This window comes from Scyliorhinus canicula, chromosome 19, assembly GCF_902713615.1.
Source record: "Scyliorhinus canicula chromosome 19, sScyCan1.1, whole genome shotgun sequence".
NCBI lineage: Eukaryota > Metazoa > Chordata > Chondrichthyes > Carcharhiniformes > Scyliorhinidae > Scyliorhinus > Scyliorhinus canicula.
In genome coordinates this window covers 4,251,104-4,271,236 of record NC_052164.1, presented here as the reverse complement: position 1 = coordinate 4,271,236, position 20,133 = coordinate 4,251,104, and positions in this window count along the sequence as shown.

Sequence of the window (20,133 nt, the reverse complement as noted above, 5' to 3'; positions counted from 1 at the left end):
AGAGTCAGTGTGTGTGGAACTGTATCCCAGTGAGAGTCAGTGTGTGTGGAACTGTATCCCAGTGAGAGTCAGTGTGTGTGGAACTGTATCCCAGTGAGAGTCAGTGTGTGTGGAACTGTATCCCAGTGAGAGTCAGTGTGTGTGGAACTGTATCCCAGTGAGAGTCAGTGTGTGTGGAACTGTATCTCAGTGAGAGTCAGTGTGTGTGGAACTGTATCCCAGTGAGAGTCAGTGTGTGTGGAACTGTATTCCAGTGAGAGTCAGTGTGTGTGGAACTGTATCCCAGTGAGAGTCAGTGTGTGTGGAACTGTATCCCAGTGAGAGTCAGTGTGTGTGGAACTGTATCCCAGTGAGAGTCAGTGTGTGTGGAACTGTATCCCAGTGAGAGTCAGTGTGTATGGAACTGTATCCCAGTGAGAGTCAGTGTGTGTGGAACTGTATCCCAGTGAGAGTCAGTGTGTGTGGAACTGTATCACAGTGAGAGTCAGTGTGTGTGGAACTGTACCCCAGTGAGAGTCAGTGTGTGTGGAACTGTACCCCAGTGAGAGTCAGTGTGTGTGGAACTGTATCCCAGTGAGAGTCAGTGTGTGTGGAACTGTATCCCAGTGAGAGTCAGTGTGTGTGGAACTGTATCCCAGTGAGAGTCAGTGTGTGTGGAACTGTATCCCAGTGAGAGTCAGTGTGTGTGGAACTGTATCCCAGTGAGAGTCAGTGTGTGTGGAACTGTATCCCAGTGAGAGTCAGTGTGTGTGGAACTGTATCCCAGTGAGAGTCAGTGTGTGTGGAACTGTATCCCAGTGAGAGTCAGTGTGTGTGGAACTGTACCCCAGTGAGAGTCAGTGTGTGTGGAACTGTACCCCAGTGAGAGTCAGTGTGTGTGGAACTGTATCCCAGTGAGAGTCAGTGTGTGTGGAACTGTATCCCAGTGAGAGTCAGTGTGTGTGGAACTGTATCCCAGTGAGAGTCAGTGTGTGTGGAACTGTATCCCAGTGAGAGTCAGTGTGTGTGGAACTGTATCCCAGTGAGAGTCAGTGTGTGTGGAACTGTATCCCAGTGAGAGTCAGTGTGTGTGGAACTGTATCCCAGTGAGAGTCAGTGTGTGGAACTGTATCCCAGTGAGAGTCAGTGTGTGTGGAACTGTATCCCAGTGAGAGTCAGTGTGTGTGGAACTGTACCCCAGTGAGAGTCAGTGTGTGTGGAACTGTACCCCAGTGAGAGTCAGTGTGTGTGGAACTGTATCCCAGTGAGAGTCAGTGTGCGTGGAACTGTATCCCAGTGAGAGTCAGTGTTTGTGGAACTGTATCCCAGTGAGAGTCAGTGTGTGTGGAACTGTATCTCAGTGAGAGTCAGTGTGTGTGGGACTGTATCCCAGTGAGAGTCAGTGTGTGTGGGACTGTATCCCAGTGAGAGTCAGTGTGTGTGGGACTGTATCCCAGTGAGAGTCAGTGTGTGTGGAACTGTATCCCAGTGAGAGTCAGTGTGTGTGGAACTGTATCCCAGTGAGAGTCAGTGTGTGTGGAACTGTATCTCAGTGAGAGTCAGTGTGTGTGGGACTGTATCCCAGTGAGAGTCAGTGTGTGTGGGACTGTATCCCAGTGAGAGTCAGTGTGTGTGGGACTGTATCCCAGTGAGAGTCAGTGTGTGTGGAACTGTATCCCAGTGAGAGTCAGTGTGTGTGGAACTGTATCCCAGTGAGAGTCAGTGTGTGTGGAACTGTATCCCAGTGAGAGTCAGTGTGTGTGGAACTGTACCCCAGTGAGAGTCAGTGTGTGTGGAATGTATCCCAGTGAGAGTCAGTGTGTGTGGAACTGTATCCCAGTGAGAGTCAGTGTGTGTGGAATGTATCCCAGTGAGAGTCAGTGTGTGTGGAACTGTATCCCAGTGAGAGTCAGTGTGTGTGGAACTGTATCCCAGTGAGAGTCAGTGTGTGTGGAACTGTATCCCAGTGAGAGTCAGTGTGTGTGGAATGTATCCCAGTGAGAGTCAGTGTGTTGCACTTTCTCCTCTCAGTCAGAAGCCAGAGACATGCGTTTTCACGAGAACGGATTACGTAGTGATTGCAGTTATCACATTGTGGTTTGTGTCGATCTTGCTTTGCAGAAATTGACTGCCACATTTCCAGTACTACAACATTGTCTATACTTCACAATTCACTTCATCAGCGGTAAAACACTTTGGGACACGCTGAGGTTGTGAAGTTTGCTGTCAAGTGTGTCAGTTAAATATTGGCCATGACACCAGAGAGAATTTCCTTGTTCCTCTGGGCAGCTCGTAGCACAAGTGGGTAGCACTCTGGCTTCACAGTGCCAGGGTCCCAGGTTCAATTCCACGCTGGGTCACTGTCTGTGCGGAGTCTGCATGGTCTCTGCGTGGGTTTGCTCTGGTTTCCTCCCACGGTCCAAAGACGTGCAGGTTAGGTGGATTGGCCGTGACAAATTGCCCTTAGTGACCAAAAAGGGTGGGAGGGGTTATGGGGATAGGGTGGAATTGAGGGCTTAATTGGGTTGGTGCAGACTCGATGGGCCGAATGGCCTCCTTCTGCACTGTAGGTTTTATGTTCTCTGCCTGAGAGTGGAAACGGGTTTAACGCCTTGTCTGAAAGAAGACACCTCTGATAGTGCAGCACTCCTTCACTGCCTGTGTTTAGCCAGTGATAGTGCAGAGAAGGCAAGTCAGGGAAATACCACTGAGATGTGCAAGAATGCCAGCGTGTGAGAGTGAGATCAGACACTAAGAAACACGGGCGAGATTCTCCGTTCCCCGACGCCGATTTCGGAATCGGTGATGGGGCGGTGAAACCCCTTCAAAACGGCATCATCGAGGAGCACACGACACGGCGTTGGGACAGCCTCAGCACGTTACCCAAACACCCCCAATGCTCCGCCCCTGATGGGCCGAGTTCCCGACTGTGCGGGTAACGTGTGGTCTCAGCGCTCGGGAATCCACCTGGACTGTGTCCAACGCCACCAACGTTCGGGCGGGAGCCGTGCTGCTGGCCGGGGGGTGGGGGGGGGACTGGCGGGGGGGTGGCCAGGGGTGTTCAGGGTGGGCACCATCTGGCAGGTCAGGTCCGCGAACGGCCGGCGTCATGTTGTAAGGCGGCTGGATTCTCTGCTCTGCAACGCTGGCAACCAGATTACAATCAGGCAGAGAATTGGGTGTCACCCCAAAGAAGCCACAGCGCAGTCCAGATAGGGGAAGTGAAAAAAACTACTGTGGCAACATTCACCTGGGCAACACAGCTGTTGGCTCAGACAGAGGAATCACCAAGTGTCCATTCCTGGAAAAAGAAAAGGAGTTACCTGTGTTTAAACCCCTCACATCATTTAGCTGCAAGCCATTCATTCATTAGTCGGCTGTCAATTAGATTGGCATCTTCCACAAACGTGTTAACCTTATTTCGTTCATCTTCCTTCATGGATGAGTTAGTCTAAGTGCTGTAACCACAACGTTTACAAACATCAACCACATCAAAGAGAGCTAAGTGCATTCTAATCAACCCACTTCACGGTTCAATGATTTTGAAGTGCTGAGCTAGAAATTGACAGCTATTGGCCTTATTCAGGTGGTCTCTGTGGGGGGGGGGGGGGGGTTCCTTTAGTTAGGCGTCTCTGGGGGAGTCCCAATTTTAGGGGGCCTCTGAGGGGTTCCCCTATTCAGGGGACCTTGGGGATCCCCTTTTTTAGGGGGTTTCTAGGAGCAGGTTGGTCTGGTCACCCCCATACTTGGCAGAAGGGGGAGACCCAGAAAATCTGGGGGTGGGGGGTGAACTTTGATGCGAGGAGGGGTGGTGGGGGCTGCTTTGCGATGCAGAGGGTGTCCAGTCACGGGACCTCGCTTTCGGGCTTCCCATTCAAAATGGCGGCCCTACAGTGGGATCCCCTTGGGAATCACTCGTATTCCTCGCCATCCATAAATTTCCACGGCAAGGGATACGGAATTGTTCCTCTGGGAGCGCAAATTAGTTCCAATTCACCTCTGGCAGGAAAACAGTCTGCCAAATGGAGAATCCCGGTCAGGGTCTTCTTGAATGTGTCACATGCCTGCTGGCTCCCATCTGTCCCACACATGCCATTCATTGGTCGATATGTTCATCCTCTTCCCGACAACCAATCAGACAACGAAGAGCTCTTCATTTCCCAGTTGGGTGCTTTTTAACTGTCAGTCAATCATCCTTTTATTTTGCCACCTCCAATTTTGATGTATAGATGCCGGTGTTGGACTGGGGTGAGCACAGTAAGAAGTCTTACTTACAACACCAGGTTAAAGTTCAACAGGTTTGTTTCAAATCACTAGCTTTGGGAGCACTGCTCCTTCCTCAGGTGAATGAACCTGGGGCAAGACCAAAACATGTGCGTGTGACTCACCTGCCGCCCTACAGCACCACTCACACCAATCCCCCCCTACCCCCCAGAAGAGCCCAATCATACACGCCCTGCTCAGGTGGGCCCTGCGCACCACCTTGAACTGGATCAGGCTGAACCTCGCACATGAGGAGGTGAAGTTACCCCTGTGAAGAGCCTCACTCCACACTCCCCCGCCCTCAAAGACCAAACTCAGCTCATCCTCCCACTTCCTCTTTACCTCCTCCAACAATGCGTGCTCCGTCGCCTCACATCTGTCCATAGACACCCAAATTCTTACCCTGCCCAAACTCGGCCATGGACAGGACCCTGTCCAAGAGCGAAGACGACGGTACCAGGGGAAATGAAGGAAGCTCCTTATGTAGAAAATCACACATCTAAAACCACCTGAATATGTTCCCTCTCAGGAGCTGGAACTTCTCCAACAACTTGTCTAGGCCGGCGACCCTACCCTCCAGAAGCATGTCCCTAAACCTCCCCAACCCCTCCCTCTCCCACGCCCTGAACAATGAATCTAAACCAGACGCCACAAACCTACGGTTCCTGCAGATTGGAGCCAGCAGTGACATGGAGCCCAGATTAAAATCCTGCCTAAACTGATTCCAAATCCTCAAAGTGGCTATCACCACCAGGCTCGAGGAGAATCTAGCAGGGGAAACCAGGAGTGGTGCAGTAACCCGGGCCCTCAGACTCAGCCCTATGCCCAAACCTCCTCCATTCCCCCCCCCCCCATATAGAGTCTTGGTCCTCGAAACACACCCGCACCTCATCAATATTTGCCGAGTAGAAGTAACATAATAGATTAGGTAGCACCAACACCCCCCAACTGCCTATCCCTTTGCAAAAATTTCCTGTGAACCCGAGGATCCTTACCAGCCCAAACAAAAGTAGATACCAATTTATTAACCCTGCAAAAAAAATCCTTGGGAAGACAGACTGGGAGACACTGGAACAAAACCAAAAACCTCGGGACAATATTCATCTTCACCGTCTGTACCCTTCCCCGTAAGGTCAAGAGAAAGGGCTTTCAAATCTGCCCTCACCCCATCCACCAGACTAGAAAAGAAGTTTACAGAGCGAGACCGAGTCATGGGCCTCCCAGATTCCCAGATACCGGGCGTTAGTCTTGGCCGGAGGAAACGGCAGGCTCCCCAGATCAACACCTCTTCCCGGGGGATTCACCAGGACACATTCGCTCTTGCCCAGATTCAGCTTGTACCCCAAAAAGGAGCCAAACTTCCTGAGTAACTCCATTATCCTCCCCACATTGGAGACTGGGTCCATGATATATCGTAACAAATTGTCCGCGTATAAGGAATATACCCTCCCCGCACGCTCTCTCCCCCTCCCTCTGTTAGACGACCTCAACGCAGTTGGCCAGCGGCTCGATTGCTAAGGCAAACAAAAGGGGAGACAACGGATACCCCTACCTTGTGCCCCTGTTCAGTTGGAAATAAGCCGAGCTCAGGGAATTAGAACGCACACTCGCTCTTCCTGAAGAGACGCAGCGGAGGCATCATTAGCCACACACGTGGTTCACAGTGGGGGGGGGGGAAGGGGGTGTGGAGGGAGGGTTGGGGTGGGGGGGGGGGGGGTTGGTGTCTGCTCACTCGTGCTGCCCGGTGTAGGTCATTGACCTTTTTCCCGGCCTGGAGACCAGTCCTCCTGGTCAGGCTCCTCGAGCTGACTGCTGCGGCCACCTCACCCAGGCACTGACTGCCCGATAGCTCACCCTCCGGGACCCTCAGAGGAACAGGACATTCCGCCTGATCTCCACATCGTTCAGGAGTCCCTCCAGGTCAGCGACACGGAATCTTGGGGCCTATTTCCTGGGAGCCATTGCTGTGAGCAGGGTGGGGTTGGCTGGGCAAGTACAGCTTCAGCACTGCTCGGCCTTGTTAGCGAGGGGCTGGTGACCGCGGTGACGGCGAATCAGCTGCTAAGCCGTCATTAACTGGACCAGTTAACATTGAATTGCATTGCTGGTTTCGCTGAGGCGAGCACCGAGAAGGTCGTGGCAATTCCCGCTCGCTACCACACTGAGAATTGTTTCTGAGAATCGCGTCCACAAATTCATGTTACAAAATACCGTGGGCTGGATTCACCGTTTTATGAGACTAAGTGTTGACGCCAGCGGGGTAATTGTGGCATTTTCCGGCAGAAAAATCGGCACCTTCCCCTCACCGATCCTGCGACCAGGGAGGAGCTCGGAGCTGAGCAACATTCCCGGCTCCGATATAAACGCCTGGAGAATGGCCAGATCCGTGGCCGCATATTTGCACGGTGACAACCTGCAGTGGTCGCGCAGTAAAACATGGTGCCGGCCACGTGAAGACCCGGCCTGGCAGATAGTGCCCCCCCCGGGGCCATCACCTGGGCAACCCTTACCAGTCCCCCCAGCACTCGCGGAAGCCCCCCTGGCCAGCAGCACGGCTCACACCTGACTGTGGCGGCTCTGACCGCTGAGACCACACATCCCCGCACAGCCGGGAACCCGGCCCATCGGGGGCGGAGCATTGGGGAGGGCCGTCAGATGATGCGCTCACGCTGTTGCATCGGGGTGTGGTATGCGCCGCGATGACGCCATTTCGAAGGGGGCAGAAGATACAAAACCTGCATTAAACAGGGGCTGTCCACGATTTCGGCATCAGGAGGGATTCTCTGCCTGATCGCCAATTACAAACTCGGTGCCAGGGAACGGTGAACCCAGCCCCACGTGTTGCTGTCAGGCTTCTGGCTGCTCACACTGCTGAATGCTACCTGTGCCTTTTAAATGCTCAGACAGCCTCTGGTCAGCGAGGAGCCCACCCAGGCCACCCCTCTGGACACTCTCAAAACCCAGCTGTTTTATCAAGGGGATGGGTGTGGCCAAACTCAATCAGGGGCCCACCAGGTGTTGGCGCTCCTCAGAAGCGCTGCCCCACTGCAGAGGAGGCTGGGGATCAGCAGAGCTCACCCCAACCTGAGGACGCCTGCACCCAGGGCCTGTGGAACAACCCCCCCCCCCCTCCCTCCGGCACTCTGCTCCTCTCAGGGCAGAGGAACCATCAGTGACCCCCACCCTTCAGGATCACCAACCGTCTCCTCCTGGTGAGGTTGGCAGCACTGACTGCCTCTGCCACTTCCTCCCAGGCAGTGTTCGGGAGGGTGGGATTGAGTCTACGACCTACCCTGGGGAAGAGGGTGTCCCTCCTCTCCTCACTGGAATGGAGCTGTGGGTCCATCGCAGACACCCGGCCTCGGGGGATCTATAAGCAATCTCCGTGGCTGCAGTGAGTGTGGTGAGTGGAGTGCCTAAAAACAGCTCCAGGTGCCAGGCTCTTCGACCTAACTCGGGCCCAATGGTTCCAATGCCCACTGGGCCAGGAATTCTTCAGAATTCGCGCCTGCAGAGGGCTGGTCCTGACCCGCTTACCAAATAACCCCCCAATGGGAACGCGAACCACACGCTATTCAGTCCCGGCGGGAATACTCTCCCAAATGGAGAATTCCGACCATCGTCATGGGCTCTGGCTCCAGCACTGACACTGGCAGTGAAAGCAGCACTACCTCCAGCCCAGCACTGGCACTGGCAGTGAAAGCAGCACTACCTCCAGCCCAGCACTGACACTGGAACTGTTCAGCCTGGTTCTGATCCCCTGAACAAGGAAATAGTATCAGAAATAGAAAGAGAAACAGACAAAAGGATGACAGCACGGTAGCATTGTGGATAGCACAATCGCTTCACAGCTCCAGGGTCCCAGGTTCAATTCCGGATTGGGTCACTGTCTGTGCGGAGTCTGCACATCCTCCCCGTGTGTGCGTGGGTTTCCTCCGGGTGCTCCGGTTTCCTCCCACAGTCCAAAGATGTGCAGGTTAGGTGGATTGGCCATGATAAATTGCCCTTAGTGTCCTAAATTGCCCTTAGTGTTGGGTGGGGTTACTAGGTTATGGGGATAGGGTTAACCTTGGGTAGGGTGCTCTTTCCAAGAGCCGGTGCAGACTCGATGGGCCAAATGGCCTCCTTCTGCACTGTAAATGCTATGTAAATTCTATGACATAACCGAGGCAGAGAGAGAGGTTGTGGGGAAGATCATTGAATTTCAGTGCCTCTGAGTAAGAGAAGCAAATAAACCTGGGGAAGGTTCCAATACTTTTTGGCCTATCTTTGCTCATTACCAGTTTTAAGATTCATTGTTTCACAGTCTCACACAATCCCCGGCCTGACCGTTGATTCTACACAGGAGTGATGTTACAGCAGATAAATTTATAATGCATGTGTATTTGGATCCTGCAGCCTGTAATACAGAAGCTTAAAGATCAGCTAGGGACACTGTGTACAAATGACAGCTGTAGCATAAACACAAGATACTGGCCATTTCATTAACATTCAGATGAAAGGCACCTCGGATGGTTTGCTGTTCCTCCCTGCCTGGGGACTGATGGCCAGGGTTTTACTTTAACGTTGTTCAATATTTATTTACAAGAGGCACGAGAATCTGCGGCAAGTGAGCATACTTTTTTGAAAGCGAATGGGTTAGCCACTCTGCGGCCTTGCAATGAAAATGCTGCTAATAGCGAGCTAAAAAAAATGAGATTAAAACAATGATTTCATTGTCCCTAAAAACAGAATCTATCAAACCATGCCTGTGGGAACATTGCACAGACCAGGGATGATGGACTGTGGAGAGAGTGTTTGAGTTACAGAACTGAGAGAGTGAGGATTCTCGGATCAAACTGAAGTGGTAAATTCTCAACACTGACCTTCCTCCCTCTGCATAGCAGACAGAGCTGTGCTGAGATAATAATGTCACTGGACTAATAACCCCAGAGAATCTGTTCACTCTTTCCTAATAATCACAAACTCTCAATTCTGATATTAGACTGCAGGCTGGGTGGCAGAAAAGAACATTATCGTGTCAGCTCTAACTGGTGATATTTATTGTTTAATTTCATTAACAGATTCATTTTGCCGTTGGGAACAGAGACTTGAGGTATTGCTAATCCTGTTGTGGTTCTGAAACAGGATTCATAAGAGAGTTCAAATCACACCTTTGGAAGTTGCAGTATTTGAATTCAGATTTTTAAACTCTGGAATTAAATCTGATTCAGTAAAAGTGATCATGAAGCTGTCAAATCCTCACGGAAACCCAAATCTGCCGTCCTTACCCGATTGGGCCTACATGTAACTCCAGAGGCACTGCAATGTGGTTGATTCTGGAATGATCCAGCAGTCACTCAGGTGTCAAACCAGCTCAGGTTGCAATGGTTCAAGAAGGAGCCACACCACTACCTTTTCAAGGAAATTTGAGATGGGTAATAAATACCAGCGAATCTCACAGCCCAAAAATAAATATACTAAATTCTTCAGGCTGAAAAAAAACAGCAAAACATCCCACTGGGTAGAGGGTGGGAAACAGTGAGAAGGGTCAACAGAAACTGGGAGACAGAGAGTAAGGAGCAGAGATAATTCAAATCGACCCATTCCTGTCATAGGAGAAGCTTGAAGCTTTTCCCTCTGGCATCAAAAGTCACGCGTCCAGCGTTGGTCCAAAACCGTGTTGAGGACCAGCGAGCAGATGACCAATGCCGGAAGAGAGGGAGAGACAGAGGTGGACAAAGAGAGAGAGAACGAGAAATAGAGACAGAGAGGCATAGAGAAAGACAGACAGAGAGAATGACAGAAAGACAGACAGAGAGAGAGAGGGCAAGTCTGATGCAGATCAAGAGAGACAGGCAGAAAGAGAAAGAGACAGCAAGAGAGAGAGAGCGCGAGTGAGTGAGAAAGAGACGGAGAGAACAAGAGCGTTTTGACACCAGCAGACATGACAGGGGCACAGCTGCTTTCTCAGTCAAATTGGAACCGAGGGAGTTGTGACTCACTTGAGGGTGTGAACTCCCTCTGCTGATTGTGGAACAATCAGTAACACAAGGTTTTAATCAACTCCACCAGATGGTAGACCTGCTACTGAAATCTTTCACTGGGTCCATAAACAGGCAGAGACCAGAACCTGCCTCCTGTGCTGTTTGTGAGGGTTTTAAAATTCCCATCCTGGTTTTCATATCCCTCCATTGTCCCTCGTTCTCTCTGTAACTTCCTTCACCCCACCAAGCTCCTTACTCCTCCAGTTCTGGCCTTTTGCACATTCCCAATTTTATTGCTCCACCGTGGGTGACCTTTAGCTGCCTGTCCCCCTGAGCTTCCTAAACCTCTCGCGTTTACCTTCTTCCTGTAACACGCTCCCTAAAGCCCGACTCTCTGACCAAGCTTTTCGCCATCTCACCTAATATCACCTCACGTGACTCAGTGCCAATTTCTGTTTTGATGATGCTCCTGTGAATTAAGCATCGTGGGACATTTTACTGTGTCAAAGGCACTACACAAATGCAAGTTGTTGTTGTTGACGTTGCAGATATTCTTTCTCTGTCCCAGGAGGTACAATTACCAGGGGACTGCACCGAACCAGGGGAGCCCTATGCATTCTGGTACAAACCATGAACAATGTGGAAACCAGAACCCCATTTGGAGTCAGAAAAGAAAAATAATTTCTATTTCTATAGCGTCGTTCACAGCCATAGCTTTTTACAGCCAGTAAGGTGTTTTTTTTTAATGCAGTAACTGTTTGAATGTAGGAAACAGCAGCGGCAAATTTCCACAATCAGCAAATGCTAATGATCAGATTATCTGTTTTAATGATGTTAATCAACAGATAAATATCAGTCCCGCAAACCAGGGGGAACTCCCCTCACTTTCCTGCATGGGATCTTTTACATTTGGCTGAGAGGGCAGACAGCAGGGTCTTTGTTTAACACCTTGTCAAACAGGCCACGTCTGATGGTGAAACACTCCCTCAGACCTGTGCTGACACTCGCGGCTGGAGTTTGTGTTCCCTGAGTAATCTACGCTTCACCTTAGTCAGAGGCTCATCCACTCACAGTCAACGCTAGACCAATGACCAAAGCACTTTCCGGATTTCTTATTGCTCATCTTCTTTTCCCAATTTCAGGAGCAATTCAACTTGGCCAATCCACCTAACCTGCGCATCTTTGGGTTGTGAGGGTGAGACCCACGCAGGCACGGGAAGAATGTGTAAACCCCACGCGGGCAGTGACCCAGAGCCGGGATCGAACCCGGGACATAGAACATACAGTGCAGAAGGAGGCCATTCGGCCCATCGAGTCTGCACCGGCCCACGCTATGGAAGTGAGGCCACGCTATGCGACCTCGGCGCTGTGAGGCTGCAGTGGTAACCACTGTGCCACCCTCCTACATAAACATAAATTCAAAGTCATGGGAGCCTCTGCCTTTGTCACAAACCACACCTAAACATCCTGGCTTTGCAAAATGGAAATGTAGCCAACCTTCCTCGTGGACAACCTTCCTCTGGATAGGAAGGGGCATTAGCCATAGAATTTACAGTGTAGAAGGAGGCCATTTGGCCCATCAAGTACACACCAGACAGACCAACCCACCTAAGCCGCACACCTCTACCCCATCCCCACAATCCAGTAACCCCACCCAACCTTTTTGGACACTAAAGCCAATTTAGCATGGCCAATCCACCTAACCTGCGCATCTTTGGACTGTGAGAGGAAACCGGAGCACCCGGAGGAAACCCACGCAGACACGGGGAGAACATGCAGACTCCGCACAGACAGTGACCCAAGCCAGGAATTGAACCTGGGACCATGGTGCTGTGAAGCAACAGTGCTAACCACTGTGCTACCGTGCTGCCCTGGAGATAATCCCTCTCTTAGGGCTTCTTTAAAAAGTACCTGGTTATCAGACTGCTGCTCTAACTATGATGACGTGGAGATGCCGGTGTTGGACTGGGGTGAGCACAGTAAGAAGTCTTACAACACCAGGTTAAACTCCAACAGGATTTTTTCATACACTAGCTTTCGGAGCACAGCTCCTTCCTCAGGTGAATGAAGAGGTATGTTCCAGAAACATATATATAGACAAAGTCAAAGATGCAAGACGATACTTTGAATGCGCGAATTTGCAGGTAATTAACTCTTTACAGATCCAGAGAGCGGGGTAACCCCAGGTTAAAGAGGTGTGAATTGTCTCAAGCCCGAACAGTTGGTAGGATTTCGCAAGCCCAGGCCAGATGGTGGGGGGGTGAATGTAATGCTACATGAATCCCAGGTCCCGGTTGAGGCCGCACTCATGTGTGCGGAACTTGGCTATAAGTTTCTGCTCGGCGATTCTGCGTTGCCGCGCGCCTTGTAGAATGCTTACCCGGAGATCAGAGGCTGAATGCCCTTGACTGCTGAAGTGTTCCCCGACTGGAAGGGAACATTCCTGCCTGGTGATTGTCATGCAATGTCCGTTCATTCGTTGTCGCAGCATCTGCATGGTCTCGCTAATGTGACACCGCTTCGGGACATCCTGCAGCGTATGAGGTCGACAACGTTGGCCGAGTCGCACGAGTATGTACCGCATACCTGGTGGGTGGTGTTCTCACGTGTAATGGTGGTATCCATATCGACGATCTGGCATGTCTTGCAGAGATTGCCCTGGCAGGGTTGTGTGGTGTCGTGGTCGCTGTTCTGAAGGCTGGGTAGTTTGCTGCAAACAATGGTTTGTTTGAGGTTGCGCGGTTGTTTGAAGGCCAGTAGTGGGGGTGTGGGGATGGCCTTGGCAAGGTGTTCATCTTCATCGATGATGTGTTGAAGGCTGCGAAGAAGATGTTGTAGTTTCTCCGCTCCAGGAAAGTACTGGACTACGAAGGGTACTCTGTCAGTGGTGTCCTGTGTTTGTCTTCTGAAGAGGTCGGTGCGGTTTTTTGCTGTGGCGCGTTGGAACTGTCGATCGATGAGTCGAGCGCCATATCCCGTTCGTACAAGGGCATCTTTCAGCATCTGTAGGTGTCTGTTACGCTCCTCCTCATCTGAGCAGATCCTGTGTATACGGAGGGCTTGTCCATAGTGGATGACTTCTTTAATGTGTTTAGTGTGAAAGCTGGAGAAGTGGAGCATCGTGAGGTTGTCTGTGGGCTTGCGGTAAAGCGAAGTGCTGAGGTGACCGTCCTTGATGGAGATGAGTGTGTCCAAGAATGCAACAGAATTTGGAGAATAGTCCATGGTGAGTCTGATGGTGGGATGGAATTTATTGATGTAATCGTGTAGTCGTTTCAGTGATTCTTCGCCGTGGGTCCAAAGGAAAAAAATGTCATCGATGTATCTGGTGTATAACGTCAGTTGAAGGTCCTGTGCGGTGAGGAAGTCTTGTTCAAACTTGTGCATGAAGATGTTGGCATATTGAGGTGTGAATTTGGTCCCCATGGCTGTTCCGTGCGTCTGGATGAAGAATTTGTTGTCGAAGGTGAAGACATTGTGATCCAGAATGAAGCGGATGAGTTGCAGAATTGCGTCTGGAGATTGGCAGTTGTCAGTGTTGAGGACTGAGGCTGTTGCAGCAATGCCGCTGTCATGGGGGATGCTGGTGTAGAGTACTGAGACTTCCATTGTGACGAGGAATATATGCATATGCATTATACCCCGTGTGCTTGCATATATACATGAGCATTATACCCAGTGTGTCTGCATATATACACGTGCATTATACTCCGTGTGCCTGCAAATATACATGTGCATAGTACCCCATGTCATATATACATGTGCATTGTATACCATGTGCCTGAATATATACATGTGCATTATACCACATGGGCCTGCAATGTACATATGCATTGTACCCCGTGTGTCTGCCTATATACATGTGCATTATACCGCGTGTGCTTGCATATATACATGTGCATTGTAACGCCATGTGCCTGCAGAAATACATATGTATTATACCCCATGTGTCTGCATGTGTACATGTGCATTGTATCCCGTGTGCCTGAATATGTACATGTGTATATGTGTACCTGCTTGGATAGATATGCACACACACTGCAGATGTGTGTGTGTTAATCTACTGTGTGGAGGGGTCCAGAGTTGGAGTAGTTGAAGCTGCGATGTGTTTCTCAGCTGGAACAGTGTCGATCCCCTGACTATCTATTCGAACAGTCAGCCTGATCCTGTTCTGAAATGAGCTGAGGTCTGTGCCGTGGGACTGACTGGTGACAGGAAGAGTGACATCTTTGGCAGGGGGCCAGTGAGGGGGCAGCTGTTGCCCTCCCTAAGGGTCACCTCTAGCGGGACTGCTCAAAGCTGCAACTACCTATAGGCTGCATGAGTCTGGGGTGTTGTGTGTAGCTGGGGGGAGGGTGTGGGGGGGGGGGGGGGGGGGGGGGGGGGTTCAGTGCGAGGAACAATCAATGTCTGATTTCCTCACTGCAATACTCTGATCCCCATAACGCACCACCATGTATCGTGAATCAATCCAGGCATCATAAACAGAACAAAGCAACAATACAGGTTTTAAACCTACCTCCCAGAGGCAGCTTGTTTTACAGAGAAGCCAGAACCACAGTCTTCTTTATCAGACTTTACACGGAGATCTGCAATGTAAATTCATTTTTAATAGAACAGAACAGAATATGATTTCCAGGTCAGAAACAGGCCATTTTCCCCAGCCGGTCTGCGGTGGTATTTATGCTCCGCACCAGCCTGGAGACCACAATCTGGCCCACCACGTCTCTCCATCGGCCCTGCAGACGCAACGTTCAAAATACAGGTGAGTGGAGGTGACAGATCTGTAAAGAGCTGCTCCTCCAATCACAGACTGCGTCTCCCCTGTATTTGCTGCAGGTGCAGGGAAGAGTCTGCGATTGGAGGAGTAGAGAACGGCACCTTTGACTACACTCCCTCTCCCCACAGGTGCTGACTTCCTAAAGGAATACAGGGGTCAAAGTGGCAGACTGGACTGGGAAGGCCATGAAGGGAGGCTGCGGCCTAGTCTGTCTCTCTAGCTCTGCTTCTTTTTTTAAATTTTCTTTTTTTTTTATTTAGAGTACCCAATTCATTTTTTTCCAATTAAGGGGCAATTTAGTGTGGCCAATCCACCTACCCTGCACATCTTTGGGTTGTGGGGGTGAAACCTATGCAGACACGGGGAGAATGTGCAAACTCCACACGGACAGTGGCCCAGAGCCGGGATCGAACCTGGGACCTCAGCGCCATGAGACCGCAGTGTTAACCACTGCGCCACCGTGCTGCCCCTCTAGCTCTGCTCCTTAAGCAATAAGGCAAAAAGTGTTTCATTAGTTAGCCCTGCTGCTTGGCAATTTTTATGGTTATTTTTATTAATTACTTTTCTAAATTATAATTTTATTGCTTTGACATTGTTTCTTTTAAATTTGTGTTCAATGGTGCGCCAAACCAATTTGCTTGTTGGCCTTTTGAGCGAGAAATAAAGAGGAAATGCGGCCCTTAGCGGGAAAAGGCTGGACAACTTTGTTCCTCATGAACCTTATCCCAGTTTCCTTCATCTCATCCTGTCACCAAATCCTTCTATTCCTTTCTCCGCCATGTGTTTATCCAATTTCCCATTGAGGGTATCAATACGATTCACCTCGGTCGCTCCCGGTGAATTCTATTGAACCCTGTGAAAATTTGAAAGTCCTCCATCAGTTCACCCTCAGGATTTCTTTTCTAGATCTGTGAGCTGGCCTGTTCAGTCTTTTATTTTATTCATTGATGGGATGTGGGCATTGCTGCCTGGCCCAGTACCTATGGTCCATCATTAGACTTTTAATTCTGATTTTTAAAAAAAAATATTTTGAATTTCACTGTCTGTCGAGGTCGGATTCGAACCCGAGTCCACAGAGCATGACTCTGAGGTCTGTGGATCACTAGTCCAGTGACTAGACACCACTACCTTCCTAATAGTTAGAACTTCTCAATTCTCAAACTCTCCTTGGAAATCTACTTTGCATCTTCTCCAGTCACTGGAGAAAAAACACATTTCTCTAATCTCTTCCTCCAACCTCAGAACATCTCAAAGCATTTTACAGCCTTTCACACAAATCTGAGTGCAATCACTGTTTTAATGCAAGAAAATGCAGCAGCTAATTGGTAAGTAGAAAATTCCCACAAGTGACAATCCGACAAATGACCGGATTATTTCTTTTTAGTGATGATGATTGTGAGATAACAGTGCAGCATTCCCTCAGTATAGCTTCTCCGACAGTGCGGCATTCCCTCTGTATAGCTTCTACGTCAGTGCAGCACCTCCGACAGTGTGGCATTCCCTCAGTATAGCTTCTCCGACAGTGCGGCATTCCCTCTGTATAGCTTCTCCGACAGTGCAGCACCTCCGACAGTGTGGCATTCCCTCAGTATAGCTTCTACGTCAGTGCGGCATTCCCTCTGTATAGCTTCTACGTCAGTGCAGCACCTCCGACAGTGGCATTCCCTCAGTATAGCTTCTCCGACAGTGCGGCATTCCCTCTGTATAGCTTCTCCGACAGTGCAGCACCTCCGACAGTGCGGCATTCCCTCAGTATAGCTTCTCCGACAGTGCGGCATTCCCTCTGTATAGCTTCTCCGACAGTGCGGTATTCCCTCAGTATAGCATCTCCGACAGTGTGGCATTCCCTCAGTATAGCTTCTCCGACAGTGTGGCATTCCCTCAGTATAGCTTCTCCGACAGTGCGGCATTCCCTCAGTATAGCTTCTCCGACAGTGCGGCATTCCCTCAGTATAGCTTCTCCGACAGTGCAGCATTCCCTCAGTATAGCTTCTCCGACAGTGCGGCATTCCCTCAGTATAGCTTCTCCGACAGTGTGGCATTCCCTCAGTATAGCTTCTCCGACAGTGCAGCATTCCCTCAGTATAGCTTCTCCGACAGTGCGGCATTCCCTCAGTATAGCTTCTCCGACAGTGTGGCATTCCCTCAGTATAGCTTCTCCGACAGTGCGGCATTCCCTCAGTATAGCTTCTCCGACAGTGCGGCATTCCCTCAATATAGCTTCTCCGACAGTGCAGCATTCCCTCAGTATAGCTTCTCCGACAGTGCGGCATTCCCTCAGTATAGCTTCTCCGACAGTGCGGTATTCCCTCAGTATAGCTTCTCCGACAGTGCGGTATTCCCTCAGTACAGCATCTCCGACAGTGCGGCATTCCCTCAGTATAGCTTCTCCGACAGTGTGGCATTCCCTCAGTATAGCTTCTCCGACAGTGTGGCATTCCCTCAGTATAGCATCTCCGACAGTTCGGCATTCCCTCAGTATAGCTTCTCCGACAGTGCGGCATTCCCTCAGTATAGCTTCTCCGACAGTGTGGCATTCCCTCAGTATATCTTCTCCGACAGTGTGGCATTCCCTCAGTATAGCTTCTCCGACAGTGCGGCATTCCCTCTGTATAGCTTCTCCGACAGTGCGGCATTCCCTCAGTATAGCATCTCCGACAGTGCGGCATTCCCTCAGTATAGCTTCTCCGACAGTGCGGCATTCCCTCAGTATAGCATCTCCGACAGTGCGGCATTCCCTCAGTATAGCATCTCCGACAGTGCGGCATTCCCTCAGTATAGCTTCTCCGACAGTGCGGTATTCCCTCAGTATAGCATCTCCGACAGTGCGGCATTCCCTCAGTATAGCTTCTCCTACAGTGCGGCATTCCCTCAGTATAGCTTCTCCGACAGTGCGGCATTCCCTCAGTACCGCATCTCTGACAGTGCGGCATTCCCTCAGTATAGCTTCTCCGACAGTGCGGCATTCCCTCTGTATAGCATCTCTGACAGTGCGGCATTCCCTCAGTATAGGATCTCTGACAGTGCGGCATTCCCTCAGTACAGCATCTCTGACAGTGCGGCATTCCCTCTGTATAGCTTCTCCGACAGTGCGGCATTCCCTCTGTATAGCTTTTCCGACAGTGCAGCTTTCTGTAAATCCCAACAGTTCAGCAGTACAATGTTTCCTCAGTCCTGACCCTCCGGCAGGACAACATTCGCTCAGTGTAGGGAAGACAGTGGTGTCGTGGTACAGTAGTGTCACTGGACTAGTAATCCAGACACCCAGGCTAATGTGGAGGGGACACGGGTTCAATTCCTGCCACGGCAGCTGGGGGAATTTAAATTCAATTAATAATATCTGGAATATAAAAGCAATGACAACAATGATTGTCATAAAAGCCCACCTGGTTTGCTGAATCTGTTGTCCTGCCCTTACCCACAGCAACCCGTGGTTGGCTCTTTACTGCTTTCTGAAAAGGCCAAGCAAGCCACTCAGTTCAAGGGTAGTTAGGGACGGGCAACAAATGTTGGCTTTGCCACATCCCGTGAAATAATAAAATAAAATACAGCCTCTCTGACACTCCCTGATGGGGGAGCTACCCTCTGAGTGACAGCCTGGAGACTCTGCCAAGCAGCCCTGATTCTATTAATCAATGTTCTCTCGTTCAACTCATCACACAGAGAAAAAAAGAGTTTGCCTCATTTGAATGAATGAAGTCTGTGAAGGAAACGTGTCACACTCGCGGATCATGGTGAAGATTAGACATCTTTAAGATTTTGTTGTCCGCTGAATCTTTTAGTAACTCTTATGTTCACTCTCTGTACATCCGAAGGTTTGTCAGAATCTGATTAGAAATTCTGATCATCTGCGGAACAGGGGGAGTATTCCCCGTGCAACTCTGTCCCACTGAGAGGTAATGGGGAAGATCTGACTTTGCTACGTGCTATTTTCAGCAAGGCAGAGGAGCCCGACTGTTTTAATTAAAGCCACCGTTTTATTACTGAGCAACAACACAGGATGTGGAGCACATTTACGCCCACTGTTAATACCAGTTATCTTCCCCAACATCCATCTGGGCTGCCATTCTACTCTTATCTCCCACAATGCATCATCTACTCTTCGAGTGTCAGTGACTTGAGGCTGATTATTCAACATCTTCATTTTAAAATTCACATCCTTGTTTCCAGATTCCCCCATGACCACCCCACCCCCCCTCACTCTATAATCTCCTCCAGCCCCACACCCTCTGTGATCTTCGCCCGCCTCGAATTCTCACCGAATTCTCACCAACCCATCTCGCCTAATATCTTGGTTGATTACGATTCTGAGAAGTGTCTTGGAATGTTTTATAACATTAAAGGTGCTTTAATAACCTTTATTATTGTCACAAGTGGGCTTACCTTAACACTGCAATGAAGTTACTGTGAAAAGCCCCTAGTCGCCACATTCCGGCGCCTGTTCGGGTACACAGAGGGAGAATTCAGAATGTCCAATTCACCTAACAGCACATCTTTAGGGACTTTGTGGGAGGAAACCGGAGCACCCGGAAGAAACCCACGCAGACACGGGGAGAAAGTGCAGACTCTGCACAGATAGTGACCCAAGCTGGGAATCGAACCCGGGTCCCATAAGGGTGGCACAGTGACACAGCGGTTAGCACTGCTGCCTCACAGCTCCAGAGTCCCAGGTTCGATTCCCGGCTTGGGTCACTGTCTGTGTGGAGTCTGCACGTTCTCCCCGTGTCTCCGTGGGTTTCCTCCGGGTGCTTCGGTTTCCTCCCACAAGTCCCGAAAGATGTGCAGGTTTGGTGGATTGACCGTGCTAAATTGCTCCTTTGTGTCCAGGGATGCGCAGGTTTGGATGGGGGAATGGATCTCGGTAGGGTGCTCTTTTGGAGGGTCGGTGCAGACTCAGGGGCTGAATGGCCTCTTGCTGCACTGTCGGGATTCTATGATTCTACCCGCACACATGGGAGGGCAGCAAGGCCTCAGGAACAGGAGCTCTGCTTGATACACATCCTGAGAACTGCATTTCTAACCCAAAATAATGGGGGGGGGGGGGGGGGGGACGGGACTGATTGTGTTTTTATGGGAAGATGGGAATTTTAAATCTAGTTCCTATGCAGAATCCTGAGGAATAAATTCTCCGTTCCGCCAGCTGCG